The sequence below is a fragment of the Onychomys torridus genome, chromosome 3, assembly GCF_903995425.1.
Source record: "Onychomys torridus chromosome 3, mOncTor1.1, whole genome shotgun sequence".
Taxonomy (NCBI): domain Eukaryota; kingdom Metazoa; phylum Chordata; class Mammalia; order Rodentia; family Cricetidae; genus Onychomys; species Onychomys torridus.
In genome coordinates, this window is record NC_050445.1 from 137,207,373 (window position 1) to 137,226,370 (window position 18,998).

Sequence of the window (18,998 nt, forward strand, 5' to 3'; positions counted from 1 at the left end):
AGCTGTCTGCTTACCAGATAATGCTGCCTGCCCACAGGTCCTGAGGGCTCTTCTCCAAGTGGAGCCTTGGCTGAGAGCCAGAAAGAAGGTGGAAGAAACAAAGGACAGATGGCATTAAAAAAAAAAAAAAAAATCCCTCGCAGCAGAAGTCCGGAACTTCTCTAGGATCTCCAAGCTTTATTGTTTTATAATCCTTGTAGCATAAAGCCAGCCAGAAATCCATCATCACAATTGTTCTTTATTACAGTTCAATTAGGTGAAAATGAATCTGACACTGTCCAGAGCTGATCTGGCATCTGGCTCATGCAGGAGAATGCTACTACTTCCTAAGCACTCCCCGTGTGCTTGAAATAGAACCCGTGGCTTCTGTCTCAGCAGGCAGGCAGCCCTGCTCCTACCCAGTGCTCTCTGGCCATTCTCAGCCACCCGCAGGCTCTTGTCCCACCTCTGTCCTGAGACCCTTGTCTGTATTCTCACTGCGACGTATTCTCTGAACACTCCTCCCTAGTCTGCCGGGTCAAGATGGTTGTTTAACAGCTCATTGGAGGCAGTGAAATGACAGAAGCAATGGGCATGATCCAGAGGAGAGACAGTCTCAGAAACTGAGGGACAGAGGGAACAGAGACTCTCTCTGGGTCATGCCTCCCAAGGTTTATTTGTGTCTGGTTCCTTGAGTCACCGTGAGTAGCCAGGAACTTGCTTATCTTTACACACTACTTTCTGTCCACCAATTGGGGGTTTTGCTTCCCCACTGAGGCTGCAGTTGATGTCAACGTTCAGTTTATAACATTGCTTTGAATATAGTCCAGAAGCTGGGCACGCCTTTAGACCTAGCACTTGGGAGACAGAGGCAGGTGGATCTCTGGGAGTTCAAGGCCATCCTGTTCTACAGAGTGAGTTTCAGGACATCCAGAGCTACACAGAGAAACCCTGTCTTGGGGGTGGGGGGGAGAAAGAAAAAAAAAGAGTATAGTCCAGGGCTGGCAGGATGGATGGCTCAGTGAGTAAAAGATACCTGTGAAGCCTGGAGTCTGGGTTCAAGCCCCAGAATTCATAGAAGGGAGGACAGAACCAATTCCACAGCGTTGTCCTCTGGTCTTTACATGTTCAAAACACACACACACACACACACACACACAACACACCACACACACACACACCACACCACACACACCCCGCCACACAGATATCAGTCCAGGACAGTCAATGTGGCCCTGTGTGGTGGCTGGTGCCAGAAAACCCAGCACGCTGAGGACAGGCAGGAGGGTCAGAGAGTTAAGGCAGGTCTTGGATGAGTTGTGAGCTTGAAGCCAGCTTGGTCTACATGAGACCCAGTCTCAAAAAGAAAAGAAAGAAATGATAAAAGGAGGGAGGGAAGAAGTGGAGAGGGAAGGAAGTGTGAAGGAAGGAGGGAAGTGGAGAGGGAAGGAAGTGGGAAGGAGGGAGGGAAGTGGGGAGGGAAGGAAGTGGGAAGGAGGGAGGGAAGTGGGGAGGGAAGGAAGTGGGAAGGAGGGAGGGAAGAGGGGAGGGAAGGAAGTGGGGAGGGAAGAGGGGAGGGAAGGAAGTGGGGAGGGAAGGAAGTGGAGAGGGAAGAAGGGGAAGGAAGTGGAGAGGGAAGGAAGAGGGAAGCAATAATCCTCTAACTAGGAACTTCTGTTTTCTTTGAGATGCCCGGTGTATGTGGTTCTGGAGATCCGACCTAGGCCTCCATGCACCTTAGCCAAGTGCTCTGCCAACTAAGCTAGCTCCACTCCCAGCCCCTAATTGGGAGTTGTTGGTTGTATTTTTTTTTTTTTTTATTTCAATGCTATTTAGTATTGGTGTGACCGTGTGGAAACAGGGACATATGCAGATCTAGAGAAAAGAATAAATTGTCTAGCCTGCTGACAGCAACTTGGCCACATGCAGCAAAAGCCTTTAAGATGTGCCTCTGCATCTCCTAGCCCGGGAATGCATCTTACCAGGGGAGAGAGTGGGAGATGCAGTCACTTCATTTCTTCTTTATAACACAGGTTATATGGGTTATGAGTCGTGAAGATACTTTCTTGCACAATGACCAAGCCGTATCACAACGACTTAGACAAAAAAGCCTTCCAGTAACTGGGGTGCCTCAGGCATGAAGCAAGAATGGAAAGAAGCAGGACAACCAAAGACTATTCATGATCTGGGCCTAGGCTGTCAGGCCTCGCCTCTCCAAGGTTCCCACTCTCAGGCTTTTCTTCAAGAGGTAAAGAAGATGGCTGCTGCATCCACAGTGCATGTTCTTCTGCCTCTGTGGCTCCAACTGACGAAAGCTCTGTTCCTCCTCTCGCTTGCTCTGAATCAGTTATTGTAGCCAAGGTGCTGTGCTGAGCAGGGCCTGTGCCTCCTGCTCACCCTAAGGCCAGGCCCATGTCTCAAAACCCCCAGAGAGCACCAGGGAGCCGGTTTCCGATGCAAACACACAAGGGTCTCTTTAGTGTCAGGTTTGAACCTGGACGGTCAACCTATGCTCTGACACAGAGGATGGAGGGAAATGTGGCCGCCCAGGTCTCAGGGGTTGGGGGGAGGGTTTTAAAGGAAAAGACCACAAGATGGGAATTACATGCCTTGGCAGTTTTGGGGATTGGGTAGAAGGTATATGGGGCAAGGTGATTTTTTTTTTAAACTATTGGTCTAGACTTTCCGTGGGAAACTGTATTTGAAGCTATTGCATTAGACTTTTGGCTGGGAACCACAACTTGCTGACAGGATTATCTGGATATCTTCAAGGGCCATAAATTGTAGACAGAATGTCAGCAGGAGCATCTGGATCTTGTTAAATTTTACTGCCCTGTATCTGTTGTCATGGCACATCCTGAGGTCCTTCCTGGAACTGAGTACAGCAGGTGGTCTAAGATGGTGGCCCTTTCCCTAAGATGGAGCATGTAAAGTCAAGTCTAGGCCTTCACACTAGGATTGGTGACCCAGCTAGATGCCCATGGAGCTGGCAAGGGAAGACTGCCCCAAAAAAGCAGAGACAATTACCAGAGGAGGCAAATTGGGGCAAGATGCCTAGAAAACACAGCGTCCAGTCTATACAGGGTACAATAATACAGGTTTGGTTGAATAAACTGTCATCTTAACATAAAGCAGTGTCATGCAGCTGCTGGAAAAAATAAAGCTCCTTGAGTTGGGAAGATGGCTCAGCAAATAAGGGAGCTTGCCATCAAGACTGACAGGCCAAGTTCATTCTGCAGGGCCGGCACGGGAGAGGGAGAGGGGCTAACTGCCATAAGCTGTCCTCTGGCTGCCATTTGTGTACTTTTGCAGATGTTCATGTGAGCACATATAAGTAAGTGTAAAAACAAACAAACAAAACCTTTTTGATAACAATAATTTTAAGAATGCTTAAATGCACAGGCTCCTCTTCCTGAGGACCAGAGTTTGATTCCCAGCATCCACATGGCGGCTTACAACCATCTGTAAATCCAGTTCCCGGGTATCTATGTCTGCCTCTCTGGCATCCAGCATGCAAGTGATACACAGACAGACTTGCAGGCAAAACACCCATCCACATAAAATAAAAAATTTTAATGTTAAAAAAATCCATACACATGAAATAAAAATACATTTTGAAAAGAAAGAAATACTGTTTCCTGAGCCATAGACTGTATGTCTCAGACCTATAGTCAGAGCTACTTGCCAGGCTGAGCAAGAGGGCTGCTCATGTGTGCACAAGTTCAAGGCCAGCTGGGCAGCAGGGTGAGACTGTCACATACCCAAAAGTATATGCTCAATGGGGAGAATGTGTGTTTTATATGTGTGAGGCTCTGGACTAATCCTTAGCACGGAAAATTGTAATAATATTGTTCTCTGATATTGATTGAATGGAATTTCCCTATTAATAAGACACAAATCAGCAAGTCTGAAATTCTGCTTTCACTCAGAATCTAGAAAAATGTGAGCATTGCTCCCTCTCTGAGGATAACAAAAGCCAAACAGAGGCTGGAGAGATGACCCAACATTTCAGAGCACTCGCTGCTCTTGCAGAGAACCCGTTGGATTCCCAGCACCGCACAGTGGTTCTCAAATGTGAGCAAGCCCAGTGCCATGGAATCCAATGCCCTCCTTTGGCCTCTGCCTCTGCTTCCTTCAGCGAAAACAGCAGCTGTCAAAGCACTAACCGTATGCCTCTTACTGCCAGGCAAGAACACAGAGAGAGGTTCCTGCGTGGTATATCCACGTGTGCAGGAAGTCCTGAGCTCTGCGCTGCAGGAGGGTTGAGAAACCTGCTGCATTCCAGACACCGCCCTAAGCATAAGGCTTCGCAAGGGAAACTGGGAAGCTGTGGCGCCCTGAGAGCGATCCTGGCCAAATCTCGCTCTAGCACCCCTTTTAACGAGGCTGACTCAGCCTCCTGCACTGCCTACCTGTGGAGAGACGTGTTCATTTCCAGGAACAAGTACTGCTTTCTTAATTTTGTTTCGTTTCACACAAGATGCTGGACATTCAATCAAAAACCATTGCGTCCTAAGGGCGGGGCTGTTGCTCAGTGACAGAGTGCTTGTCTCCCTTGTGTGCCCAAGATTCAATTCCCAGTGCTGAGGAAAAAGTTGTCAAATGCGCTTGGTGTGGTGGGAAATGCCTATAATTCCAGCTACTCAGAAGGGCTGAGGCAGGAAGGACAGTATGAGGTCTCAGGCTAGCCTGGACTACATAAAAAATTATGTTTATTTGTTTGAGGGGAGCTGGGGGAGGGTGCATGCCACAGTACGTTGCTTGAGGTCAGAGGACAGCTTCCAGTTCTCTCCTTCCACCAAATGCGGTCTGGAGATTCAGGTCATCAGGCGACAAGCTGCCTGAGCCACTTCGCCTGCCCTCAAATACAATTTTCAAAGGGGAGGATGGAGATTACCTCAGGGTAGACAGCTTACCTCACATGTACAGGGCTATAGGTTTGATCTCCAAATCGTGTCAAAAACAAAAACAAACAAAATCATTAATATGTACCAAAACAAGAGGAAAACACCAATGGTCTCCTTTGTAAAAATACAGGGTAGTCACCAGGCGTGATGGCACAGGCCTTTGATCCCAACATTTTCAAAGTGGAGGCAGGCAGATCTCTGTGAGTTTGAGGCCAGCCTAGTCTACAAAATGAATTCCAGGACAGGAAAGGCTGCATAGTGAGACCCCGTCTCAATAAAAAAAAAAATTAAAAAAAAAAAAAAAGCCACAAAATAGTCTAAAAGATAGAAACGGTGTGTTAAAGGATCTAATGAAAATATTTGGATCATGTGCATGAACAGGCAGGAAATTTCAAAACAAAGATGGAAGTTAAAGAAATTCTAGAATATAAAAACATAGGTGTGTATAAGGCCATGCATGGGTTCAACCTCATCACAAAGGAAGAGGAGGAGGAAGATGAGAAGGGATTGGAGGAAGAGGAGGGGGAAATAGTAATACAATGGAAGAGGTGACTAACTTCAGAAAGCCCAGTAGTAAATTTAGCACATCAAAGAAAACAATCAATCATGCTAGACACAAGTCCATAGAAATTACCCAGAGTGAAGTATAGTGAGGACAAAAAGATTGAGAAAACATTGAACAGAGTGGCCAGGTGCTGTAGGACAAAGTAGTAAGTGGCTTAGTGTACTCACTGGAAGCTTGGGAGGAGAGAGAAAGAACAGAAAAAAATTTAGGGTCAGGAATGTAGCTCAGTTGGTAGAGTGCTTGCCTAGCACAAAACCTTGGATTTGATCCCCAGTGTCAGGGGGAAATGGGATGTGGCAAATGCCTGTACTTAATCCCAGCACTCAAGGCGTAGGCAGGAGGATCAGAAGTTCAAAATCATTCTCCTTTATTTACATGATGAGTTCCAAGCCAGCCTCGAATAGGTGTGGCCCTGTCTGCAAATAATAAATAAATAAACGTTTAAAGAGTGAAAATCTGGGGTTGGGGATTTAGCTCAGTGGTAGAGTGCTTGCCTAGCAAGCACAAGGCCCTGGGTTCAGTCCTCAGCTCTGGGGGAAAAAAAAAAAAGTGAAAATCTTTAAATAGAACGAAAGAAACCAGTTCAAGAATCACAGAGATTTCCAAATGTAAATATCAAAATAAAATATGCCACTGGCAGTGGTGGCGCACACCTTTAATCCCAGCCCTCGGGAGGCAGAGGCAGGCAGATCTCTAAGTTCGAGGCCAGCCTGCTCTACAGAGTGAGTTCTGGGACAGCCAGGGCTCCACAGAGAAACCCTGTCTTAAAAAACCAAAAGAATAAAATAAAATGTACCTAAACACATATTCAAACCATTAGACATGAGAACTAAAGAGGAAATCTTGAAGGTGATCAAGGAAGAGAGACACACTATGTATAGAAGCATTACGGTAAGAATTCAAGCTACTCACCCACATCACCACATTTCATGAGAAACTACACAAGCCAGGAAAACCACTTATAACATTAACATGCTAAAGGAAAGAGAACTGGAGATTCAAAATGCTGCGTGCAGCAAAAATATCTTCCCACTCTGAGAGGAGAATCTTTATTTTCTGTGTATGGATAGATGTTTTGTCTGCCTGTAGGTCTGTACACCACATTGGTGCCTGTGGCCCATGGAGGCTGGAAAAGGGTGTTGGACCCCTGGAGCTCCAGCTACCAATGCTGCTGAGCCATCGTATGGGTGCTGGGGACTGAACGCAGGTCCTCTGTAGGAGCGACTAGTGCTCCTGATCCTCGAGCCATCTCTCTAGCCCAGAAAAAAAAAATTACTTTATCTTATTTTTATTTTCCAAGACAAGGTTTCTTTGTGTAGATCTGGCTGTCTTGGAAATTGCTCTGTAGACCAGGCTGGCCTTGAACTCAGATATCCACCTGCCTCTGCCTCCCAAGTGCTGGGACTAAAGGCGTGCGCCAAGACCACCCAGCTACAAGTAAAGTTTTGATGGCATCAGTAAGAATTAAGTCATCTATATCGCCTACTCATCTGCATTGAACCTACTCATCTGCCTATTACCTACAACTGCTTTGTGCCACCACACTGGACTTGAGTGACTCGAAGGGGCTGTGCAGGACTGAATGCAGAGATGACAGGCATGTGCCACCACACCTGGCCTCAACTCAACCCATCATGGTCTATTGCTGTGGGCAGAGCTAGTTCCCCCTTTGCCTATGCCCCAAACCTCAGGATCTTGTGAACCTGACCACAGCACTCCAGTGTGTCTTGTCCCCTTCATCAGTGTGACTCTTTCCCTGATCACACTATGAAACCCTTCAGGGTGACGACCGCCGTTTTTCCACGCTCTCTCCCAAGCCTGAGGACTCAGTGTGGCATCTGAACGAAGAGCATGGGGCAGGAGTGTCCCACTTGCTGTCTGCCTCTCCGTGTCCTCCACAGCTGTTCTACTTCTGCCCCACAGACCCTCAACGCCTCTGAGTTAGGAGCGCTTGCTGGGTGAGTCACATTTTCCTAGGTCCTAATGCCAGGGTCTGTGATCCATTGTTCTGTGGTGGAGCCTAAGAATTTGGACAGGCATGAGTCCAACTCCCAAGGGGAACTGGTGCTGCTTGCTGGTCCAAGGGTGGTGTTTTGAGAACCATTGTTGTAATGCTGAGTGTAAGAGGGAGCAGTGGCCAGAAAGGCCTCCTGGAGTTCAGAGCGGAAGGTCTCAGAAAGCCCACCCCATCTCTGCATCTCCCTTTCCTATAGCCAACGGAGAGAGACTGTTTTCAGTCTGTTCCTCCCAGGACGTCTCTGAGCTTATTATCCCTATTACCAGCAATTTTAGATTGGGGCTCTGCTCCCCAGAGGGGATGAAAATAATAACCACGTGGGGTGGAAGGAGCAAGGTGCCAGTATTAATGAGCCCTCCATGGAATGAATCCAGATGTGTTCTTCTTTAATGGGAAAGAGAGTTACTTCAAAACTATGAGGGATTGTTTCAAGCTTTTATTGTGTATAATTTTCTTTTAAAACACATCCCTATAAGCAGTGATGCATAGTAAAACAATGAATGCTAAATTTAATCCACACCTTAGGGTCTTTGGTTTGCCTTAGAAGGCCCAGAATGTGATTCAAATCAACATTCTTGCAAAGCTCTCCTCTGGGCAATTCTTGGAGCCCAGGCAGACCATGTTTGGCTAATTCTGTCTCCCTAGAATTGTATGGTATCTGGAAGCTATCAATTAATAATGGACTGGTATAACTGTGCACACTCATCTCTCTCTATATATACATGTACATATCTGTGTGTGCATGTGCATGCATAAGATTAGGTATAAATGATTTAAGTGTCCCTTCAGAGCCTTGTTGCACAAACCTTGGGGACCTTGTTTCTACAATTCCAAGACAACCCCTTGGTATGTCTCCTTACTCTCCTGCCACATGCACACAATGGGCAGAGCAGACATGCTCATCTTGTCCTCTTTACTAACATGGAGCCCCCGAGATTCTCCCTGGAGGCTTTGATTTGTGCACAAGGGAAAACTAGTACATCCAATTAAAGTTTTGATATATACCAAATAAACTTTCAAACAATTGCTTACTACAAAGAATTCTTATCTGTAAACTTATATGAAGGTTTTGACACATACATATGTACATTATATATGTAATGTATGTATGTTCAAGTGTGTGGCCTAGTGGAAGGAAGTGAAGTTATTTGATTTGGGATATGGTTTTGAAAGCAATTTATGATCCCATCTTCTCTCTGCCTTTGCTTCCTGACCACCATGGTCTGGGCTCCTGTGCTTAACCACAGGCACCCCCAGTGATAGGCTGCCGCGCCCCAGGTCTATGGACTGAAACCTCTGAGCCTGTAAATCAAAATGGACTTTTTGTGGTGATATTGTGTCCCCCAATATATTGTGCACCCTAATAAACTTATCTGGGGTCAGAGAACAGAACAGCCACTAGACAGACATAGAGGCCAGAAAATGGTGGCACACGCACCTTTAGTCCTATCACTTGGGAGGCAGAGATCCATCCAGATGAGTTCAAAGCCACACTGGAAACTGCCAGGCATGGTGACACACATCTTTAATCCCAGGAAGTGATGGCAGGAAACAGAAAGGTACATAAGGCGTGAGGACCAGGAACTAAGTTTGTTAAGCTTTTAGGCTTTTACAGTTCAGCTGAGATCCATTTGGATGAGGACACAGAGGCTTCCAGTTTGAGGAAACAAGATCAGCTGAGGAATTGGCAAGGTGAGATTAGCTGTGTCTTGTTCTGTTTCTCTGATCTTTCAGTGTTCACCCCAATATCTGGCTTCCATTTTTTTTTATTAATAAGACCCTTTAAGATTCGTGTTACAAATTTTCCTCTGTATAACTTATTTTTCTTGGGTATTACGTCACAGCAATTGAAAGCTCTCTGACATGTACACAAAGTGTTCTTTTTACTATCTGCCCTTCTTGGGGTGTCCATGAAAGATGGGTGTTCACATGGCTTTTAACTGCCGCGCAGACCAATCTTGCCTCTTAGAAGCTTCAAATATGCATCAACAGTTAAGTGCTAGATGGCATTAATTAAACCCAGTAATTTCCAATCAACTACATTTACTATCTGATTAGCACCTACTTTGGATTTGAATCGGAGAGTCCCTCCATGTCTGTTTTCAGTTTAAATCAAACTGCCGTTGAAATAAACTTCAGAGTAGGAAAAGGGCCCATGAATAAGGTTTGGTCACAATACCAGCATGTTTAGAAACTCATGAAGGATCACTGGGTGAGTCTTGATTTCCCCTGTCCCCCACTCTGCCTGGGGAAGCACCCAGGCCCCTTACCACCGCCTCCGCTAGGAGGCCAAGTGGCCTCCAGGGGGAGCTGTCTGTCCACTCATACCAGACAACAGGTCCACTATTGCTTCCATCTCTTCTGATATGCTCTAAAGTCTCTCTTTAAATGCAATCATCACCGAGCGGTGGTGGCGCACGCCTTTAATCCCAGCATTCAGGAGGCAGAGGCAGGTGGATCCAAGTGAGTTCCAGGAAAGGCGCAAAGCTACACAGAGAAACCCTGTCTCAAAAAACAACAACAACAACAACAACAAACAAAACAAAAAAAAAAAAACAAAAAAAAATGCAATCATCAGCCAGATCATCTGCCTGGAATTTGGTGGGGAAAATAAGTCTAGTTAAGTAATTCCAAGTGAGGCTGACTCAAACCCCCTTCCTGGCAGATCACTTAGAGCCTACGCTGAGCAGTTCTTACCCACTGTTGGTGAGAGTGCACATTCATACAGCCACTATGGAAAACAGCACTGATTCCTGAAAAAAAAAAACTAAGAGTTTAATTTTTAAAATGAAATGACCACGTGACCTAGAAATCTTACTATTGTACAGAGGAAACAAAGCCATTGTACCAAATAGATCTACACTCCCCTGCCCTTGGCAGCGCTATTCACAAGAGCCCAAAAGGGAACTGTTGGAAGTGTCCATCACCTGGGGAAACACTATGACCAAAAAGCAAGTTGGGGAGGAAAGGGTTTATTAGGCTTACACTTCAGCATCGCTGTTCATCACCAAAGGAAGTCAGGAAAAGAACTAAAAGAGGGGCTGGAGAGATGGCTCAGAGGTTAAGAGCACCATCTGCTCTTCCAGAGGTCCTTAGTTCAATTCCCAGCAACCACATGGTGGCTCACAACCATCTGCAATGAGATCTGGTGCCCTCTTCTGTGTACATAAAAAATAAATCTTAAAAAAAAAAAAACAAAAACAAACAAACAAAAAAAAAAAACCAAAAAACCAAAAACTAAAACAGGGCAGGAGCCTGGAGGCAGGAGCTGATGCAGAGGCCATGGAGGGGTGCTGCTTACTGGTTTGCTCCCCATGGCTTGCTCAGCTTGCTTTCTTATAGAACCCAGGACCAGCAGCCCATGGATGGCACTACCCACCATGGGCTGGACTCTCCCCATTGATCACTTACAGCTAGACTTCAAGGAGGCATTTCCTCAACTGAAGCTCCTTCCTCTGATGACACTAGCTTATGTCAAGTTGATACACACACACACACACACACACACACACACACACACACACTCATTCATTCATTCATTCATTCTGTCAGTTTTGTTCCTCTAGAGAATCCTGACTTACACAAGCTCTATTCAACCATATAGTGACCAGGCAGTGGTGGCACACACCTTTAGTCCCAGCACTCGGGAGACAGAGGCAGGTGGATCTCTGAGTTCAATGCCAGCCTGAGCTATAGAGTGAGTTCTCAGACAGTCAGGTTTCCTGTCTCAAAAACTAAACAAAGAAAGAAAGAAAGAAATACATAAATACAAATAAACAACCATACAGTAACTCAGATGACAAAAAGCTAAAAGTTTCCTAGAGCTTCACTATTAAAGAGTCATAGATGTTTTAAGACACAGATGTGTCAACATGATATAAGCATTTCAGAATGTAGAAATCAATGGGAATTACATGGCAACCCAATAGTATGCCTAGTTTCATCTATCAATTTTAATTTTGAATAAAATACTGAGCAATGTCAAGAGATGTTCTGTAAAGGAGTTGGTTCACATGGTTTTGTTGTGAATGTCAGAATTCTCATTTTAGATGGGCGGTGGTGGTGGTGCACACCTTTAATCCCAGCACTCAGGAGGGGAGACAGGCAGATCTCTGAGTTCAGCCAGCCTGAGTTTGAGGCCAGCCTGGTCTACAGAGCGAATTCCAGGATATCCATGGCTACACAGAGAAACCCTGTCTTGAAAAAGGAGAGAGAGAGAGACAGAGACAGAGACAGAGACACAGAGAGAGACAGAGAGAGACAGAGAGAAACAGAGAGAGACAGAGAGAGACAGAGAGATAGAGAGAACAACAGATTTCTGGCTTAGGAGTTTTAACATATATAGCATATGTAGACAGCATATTATCTGGAAGGCCTTTTCACTTGGACCTTTATTGTAAAAATGTATTTTCAGAATAAAATTACATCAATCATATATTATCATAATAGTATACTGTCTTATGTTGTGGTGGGTAAGTTTGTCTATAGTAGTCACTTTTCTTGTTGCCATAACAAAAGCAACTGAAGGAAAGAGGGTTTTGGCTGAAGATTCAGATGCAGTCATCACTGCAGGGACATCATGGGGGCAGAGGTTCCAGATGTGGTCATCACAGATGGGACACCATGATGGCAGAAGCTTGAGACAACCAATTACATTGTATCTGTAGATAGGGGACAGTGCTTATCTGGTCCTTAGCATGCTTTCTATTTTTTATATAGTCCAATCTAATCTCCCCAGTTTATGGAATGATGCCTGTAGGTTGAGTTTCTCTGTGTCCCAGCAACTGCTCCCAAATAATCACAGAGACTTAAAATTAATTATAAGTGCTTGGCCAATAGCTCAAGATTATTACTAACTAGCTCTTACAACTTAAATTAGCATATTTATATTAATCTACATTCTGCCATGTGGCGTTACCTCTCTTTCATCTTGCACCTCCTGCTTTCTTTCCATGTCTTGCTGGTGACTCCTCTGACTCCACCTTTCTTCTTACCAGTGTCTTTAGTATTGGTGAAATTATTAAGGCAACTCCATGTAGTTAAAAGGGAGGTTTATTTTGTGGGGTAACTCATAAGTGAAGGGATAGGTAACAGGGTCTGGGAAAGGTGTGGCACAGTCAGTCCAGCGGTGTTCTCTGGAGAACTCTGCTTGGTCTCCTCCAGCATCAAGGGTCCAGGAACCAAGAGAGCTGGTGCATCCAGATCTCTGGTCTTCAAAGTCATCTCTTGGCTCTGCCTTGTAGGCATGACAGTTACCAAAGCCTCAATGGGAGTTGGAACTTCCAGATCCAAGCTGGAATGGCTACCCACTACACCTAGTCTAGTTCTCCCACCTAACCTTATCCTGTCCAGCTATTGGCCAGTCAGCTTCTTTATTAAACCAATCAGTGACATATATTCACAAAATAATGCCCAAATGTCCAGCACCTACACCCACATAAGACCTTAAAAAGCTTTTAAAAGGCTCTAAAGACACAAAACAGCCAAACATGGCTTCCTAGTCTCATGTCTCATATACCAGCCACAGTACAGACACAATCTCCTGACAGCTGCCAGTACACCATGAGCTAAGCTGTATGTTGGGTTCCCTCAGTCTCTTACATGGGCTGCAGTACAGAGAAGTGCCTTTCAGAGGCTGCCTGTGGGCTTGAACCACCAGGGTGAGCTCCCCTAGCAAGCTACATGGTAGGTTTGGTGTTTTCTTCAGCAGACATAAAAGGTTACAGATGCTCAGTAAAGACAGATCCAGATTGGGAAAAAAAAAAAAACCCTCTAAACAGGTTACAGTATGTTTAAAAATGTGCAAAGCCTTGGGAGAGGAAAGGAAAAGAGTATAGACAGTCATAAAAAATATAGTTTTAAAATAATAAAATCCTCAAAAAGGGAGGAAAGTAATATATACATATATAGAAAGCCACATAAAGATGGAAAATACACAGAGTCTGGATCCTATATGTTATTCTCTTTTCTTTAATTTTTTTGGCTGCAAAAGACATTGGATTATAAAAGTTGCTAGATTAAACCAACCTATATATTTTAAAAATATCTTGACTTCAAAATGAAAGTCAAAAGGTGTGTTGCTTTAGGAGAGAGGTTATGCTTTTATTTCCACAGGAAATGAGAGGTTGTGGATTGATTCCAAGCTAAAGATGATCAGGTTTGATCAAGGAAGACACCCAAAAAAATCCTGACTACAAACATAAAAAAAAAAACCCTAAAAAAAACTACAAAACACATGATGTATATTTTACCTGCTCAAACATAAAACAGAAAGTCATCTTTGGCTAACTTGTGTACCATACATAGTCTATACTTACACTAATGCATATATGTATGTTACCTTTAAAAGTTTATGTATTTTCAGAGCAAGGGGACCAGACACCAATAAAAATAAATGGAGCAGATGACCCAGCATCTCAAAAGGTCTCTGTTGCAGTTTCCTCAGAGTTTTGCATCCAGAACAGCTTCAAGGCTGCTAGCTGAGATGATCCAGCCTCACAAACTACTTCAGCCAAGACTTAACCATTATCCTAATTTTTCTCAGGGTCCAAAGATACCAATAATCCCCAAACAACAAGAAGTAGTCTAGAAAATAACACCTCGACACCTACATTCCCAAAAGTTAGGTTATTGATATTTAGTATCACTTGGGGAGGGGTGTTGTTTACAAGTTGTTATTGGTAATAGGAAAAAAAAGCTAAGCAAAGGTTAGATTCAGTGATCTTGTTCAGAAAAGGAAAAAGGGGATATAGAAATGATAGGGTAAAAGAGTAGATTATTGAATCTACTTTTAAACTAAAAGAGCAACTTCTTTTTTTTTTTTTTTTTTTTTTTTTGAGCTGAGGATCGAACACTCAGGGCCTTGTGCTTGCTAGGCAAGTGCTCTACCACTGAGCTAAATCCCCAACCCAGTCTTAAATATTTACATTGATGTGGATTTTGGTTTGTTGATACAAATTTGAAATTATTTTTGCTATACTGTATGTATGTTTCTACTCTTGTTTTGGGTATTGTACTTATGCAATTCTTTTAAAAATGCAATATATAATTAAGAAATACAGGTTATGCTCCAAGCCACAGAAATATGTAGTAGGAATTCAGCTGACTATGGTAAAGCTATTACCTGGAAGAGTCAAGGGCTTTTCCAGAGGAAGCCAAAGCTCAAGGAGTATTGGTGTTATTTGGCTATCGAATATATCAGTTGCTTTCTGCTATGAATTTCATGTGCACTATCATAGCTTCCCCAATTAATTCTTCTTCCTTAGAACTAATATTGTGGATTAATGATTCTTTGGGCATAGCTTTCCCCTATACAATTAAGGAATTTGGATAACAGTCACACAGGCAAAGCTTCCTTCTTCCAAGCTTTTTGTTTCTCTTTTTTAGCATTAGAATCAGATAACTGCCTTTTGTAACTATCTCCTTTAGCTAGCATTCAAGGTTAGGGCCAGGTCTAAACATTTTATCTGAGACACCTATCAAACATCCTAGGACAAATGGTAGACAGAATAAACATTCCAGACCACCTGCTAGTCTCCTGAATTAAGGTAAATATCCATAAGGAGACACTGCCTAGGCCAGGCAGGTGGACATTAGTACATAGCTTTGTTTCTTGTGCAAATTAAGCTCAGACCTTCCATTCTTACACAGCCTTGGTGGTATCTATAGACTTCCATTTTGACATTAACTTAGAACAAAAGGACTTTTTGTATACCAGGTACATCAAGCTATAACACAGGCTGCCTGCCTACCCCCACCCTGCCAGACAATGACACAGTTGAGTTTTACAGAGACAGTTATGGCTTCTAAAGAGAAATAGGCAGTTTTATTTTACTCATGATTTATATTAACATTATAAATGTTAGACTTTTAACATTTTACCTAACCACTTCTAGGAATGTAGTTTGAGCACATAAATTCCCCTTTTCTGATATATTAACTGATTTAAGCTCTTAGTTGACCTCCTCCCTTAACCACTCCCCTTTTGGGTTGTTTTAAAAGAAAGCTTGACAGTCACTGCCTGAGGTAAACTCTTGTCTGCCTCTATGACCCTGTAGGAAGTCAAGCCTTGTGACTTTGCTTTGGCCAGAGAATTGCTGCTTTGTGTGGGTCTATAACTGAGAACCTCAGAGAGGGAGGACCAGAAGAATGAACTAAAGCCGGGCGGTGGTGGCGCACGCCTTCAATCCCAGCACTCGGGAGGCAGAGGCAGGCGGATCTCTGCGAGTTCGAGGCCAGCCTGGGCTACAGAGTGAGTTCCAGGAAAGGTGCAAAGCTACACAGAGAAACGCTGTCTCCAAAAACCAAACAAAGAAAAGAAAAAAAAAAGCTAAGATGAGGAAGGAAGATGGAAGGAACAGAGGCAGAACAATGAGAGGGCAGGAGGGACAGGGGCAGAGAGGAACTGAGTGTGAGAACAGGACTGAAGCTGTGTAGATGGATTCTGACTCAGAAGAATAAAGTGTAAGACTAAAGAGCTTGGTGTACCTAGATTCATTCGAGTATCCTCAGACTAATTCTCACCGCTAGTAGTGTCTCTTCTGGAACTCTGGGAAAAAGACTATTAGAGGCTGAACCCCAGTAGTCTTTAATAAGGTTAGTAGTTAGTCATCTATAATAATCAAACTTGTAGTCATATTAGGTATGTTTTCAAGGTTAAACAGATATATTTAGATAGATAGGTGGTCTTCAAACACTTCAAAGACCTATAGAATGTGGCATTTAAAATGTTTTAATGACATAAGACTTGTCTTGATAGTGGGACAGTGTGCCAGGGTCCTGTGCTGTTGTTCCCATTGTGGGAGGGGGCCAGGTAGGCACAGAGTCAGTGACACAGACTCTGGGAGAATGTGGAAACAACAGGCTCAGTTTATTCAGGAAGAGGCAAGCCTTATATACCCTCCACTCCACCCTGGGGGAAGGTCTGATGAATACGTATCTGCTGGTGTGACACGGCTGCCTCTCATTGGTCCAGGTCATCTCCAGATCATGTCTCAGCTGCTGTTGCTAAGGCCCTTAGGCAGACCCAGATTGTCTCTCAGAAAGTATTTTATTACTGGTTTGGACCAGCTATCCCTGTTAGGGATGAGTCATCCCACAAAAAAGGTCTGCTCCTGGCAGGACCAATTTATTTCAGAGAAGATAATGGGCATCAAAGAAACTTCATATGGAGTTTGCTTTCCTTATGGCAAAAATTAGTCATTTAGGCAAAAAACTGCCCTTGCCTCAATTGCTGACAATATACTGTCCAAACTGGACCAGAAGGATGCAAAAGAAAGTGACTATCAAACTTTTCCAAGACAAGGTAGGACAGTCCTTCAAAATTCTCTGCTTCTCAAAAAAGTCTGTCAGATATACTAGGCCTGTAGGCCAAAGATGGATGCCCCAACATTACAGAAGAACTTTGAGTGACTGTCCAGAAAGCCAGATGTCCCTGTCATTAGGTAACATTTCACCCTTCTGGGGGCTTTGGTGGAGTTGAAGATTAAAGAGTCATAGTTAATGTTTTCCTTAGTTATGACAAAAGATAAATTAGATATAAAACTTTCAAGTCACAAAGATAAAATAAATATAGAATATTTTCTCTAAATTTACTAACCATAAATAGACTCAATATTGGAACTATAATTCTTACTTAATAACTATTTTTGTTGTATATAATTTTACTATGTTAAAGTTAAAACCTTCCTTTTTAATTAGACAAAAAGGGAAAAATGTGGATTATTCCTTTACACTATGTAAATATATGTCTCTGTGATTGATTTAATAAAGAAGCTAACTGGCCAATAGCTGGACAGGATAAGGTTAGGTGGGAGAACCAGACTAAGGATACTGGGAAGAAGAAGGGGAGAATCAGAGGAGTCACTAGCGAGACACAGAGAGGAAACAGGAGGTGCAAGATGAAAGAGAGGTAATGCCACATGGCAGAATATAGATTAATATAAATGTGCTAATTTAAGTTGTAAGAGCTAGTTAGTAATAATCCTGAGCTATTGGCCAAGCACTTATAATTAATATTAAGTCTCTGTGATTATTTGGGAGCAGCTGCTGGGACACAGAGAAACTCCACCTATAGATTTTATCCATATTTAGGGTGGGTTCTTCCATCTCCATTCACCTGGTTACCAACTCACTCATGGATACGGCAAAAGATTTTTTTCTAATACGACTCTAGATCCTGTCAAGTTGACAAGCATTATGAACCATCAAGTTCCCCAAGAGTCTGTGCTTAAAGGTGATGAAACTTTTGAGAAGTGGGTCTGAGTAGGAGGTCCTTAAGTCACTGGGGTGTGTGCTCTTGAAGATATCTGTAGGACCCTTGCTCTTTTCTTCTTTTGTTTCTGGCCATGAGATAAGCAGTTTATTTTACTACATGTTCTCTGTCATTTCCATCCAGTAGGTCTACCAGATGCCCAAAGAATAAGACTCCCTAGTCTTGGACAAAAAGCTCCAAAACTATCAGCAAAAATGAAAATTTTCTTTTTTTTTAAACATCAACTATCTCAGATGTTTTGTTATGGTGATAGAACACTAACATATACTGTATATTGCCTTAGGTATAACTGTTGTATCCATTCAATCTGTAATCATTATTCAGTACATTTCCAATTTACCCTTAGTGTTATTCAAAACTTGGGATTTCTGGAATAAAATGGTAGATTAGAAGGTGCCTCCATGTGGCATGCTGGTTGAGAAGAGTCAGGACAACAACAAATAGATAGTTTTGGAAAGTGCATTTGGGGCTGGAGAGATGGCTCAGTAGTTAGCACTGGCTGACCCATGTTCACTTCCTAATACCCGTGTGGCAGCTCACAACTGTCTGTAACTCTAGATCCAGGGGGTCTAAAACCCTCTTCTGGCCTCCACAGGCATCAGACACACATGTGGTAAACAGGCATACATGCAGGAAAAAACATTCATAAATATAAAATAAAATTATATATGAAAAATAATAAGCAAGTGTGATCATAATTTTCAAAAACTCTGGGACATGATTAAGAGATAAAATCTTGAATCCCCAGAGTAGAAGAAGAAATTAAAATGCAAACTAAAGTCATAGAAAAAAAAAAACTATTCAATGAAGTTATAATGAACATATTCCTAAGTCTAGAGAAAGAAATCAACATCCAAGTCCATGAGTTATGTTTTTCACAGCAAAATACCCATATCGGATTTTATTATTACCAAAGAAAATGAGAAAATGCATTCTCCCAAAGACAATGAGATCTTTTGTAACCTTAGTTCATGTAGCTCCATCTGTAATCTAATCAGTGCACTGAGCTCTTGGTTGTTGGACACTGTGTGTGTTCAGCAGGGCCTGGGGTCTGGACTCCCATCATTCCTTTGCATTGCTGTATGTGCATCTGGCTTGATGGGAGGCCTACCCATCCAGCTCACAGGAAAAAGAACCAGGAATTAAGGGGGAAAAATAACTAGGGTATATTTAAAAACAGACCTCTCCAGTTGACATTCTGAAACAGCTAACAATGGTCTCTAACCGTCATCTGGTTTCCTTCCTCTGGCATCCCTT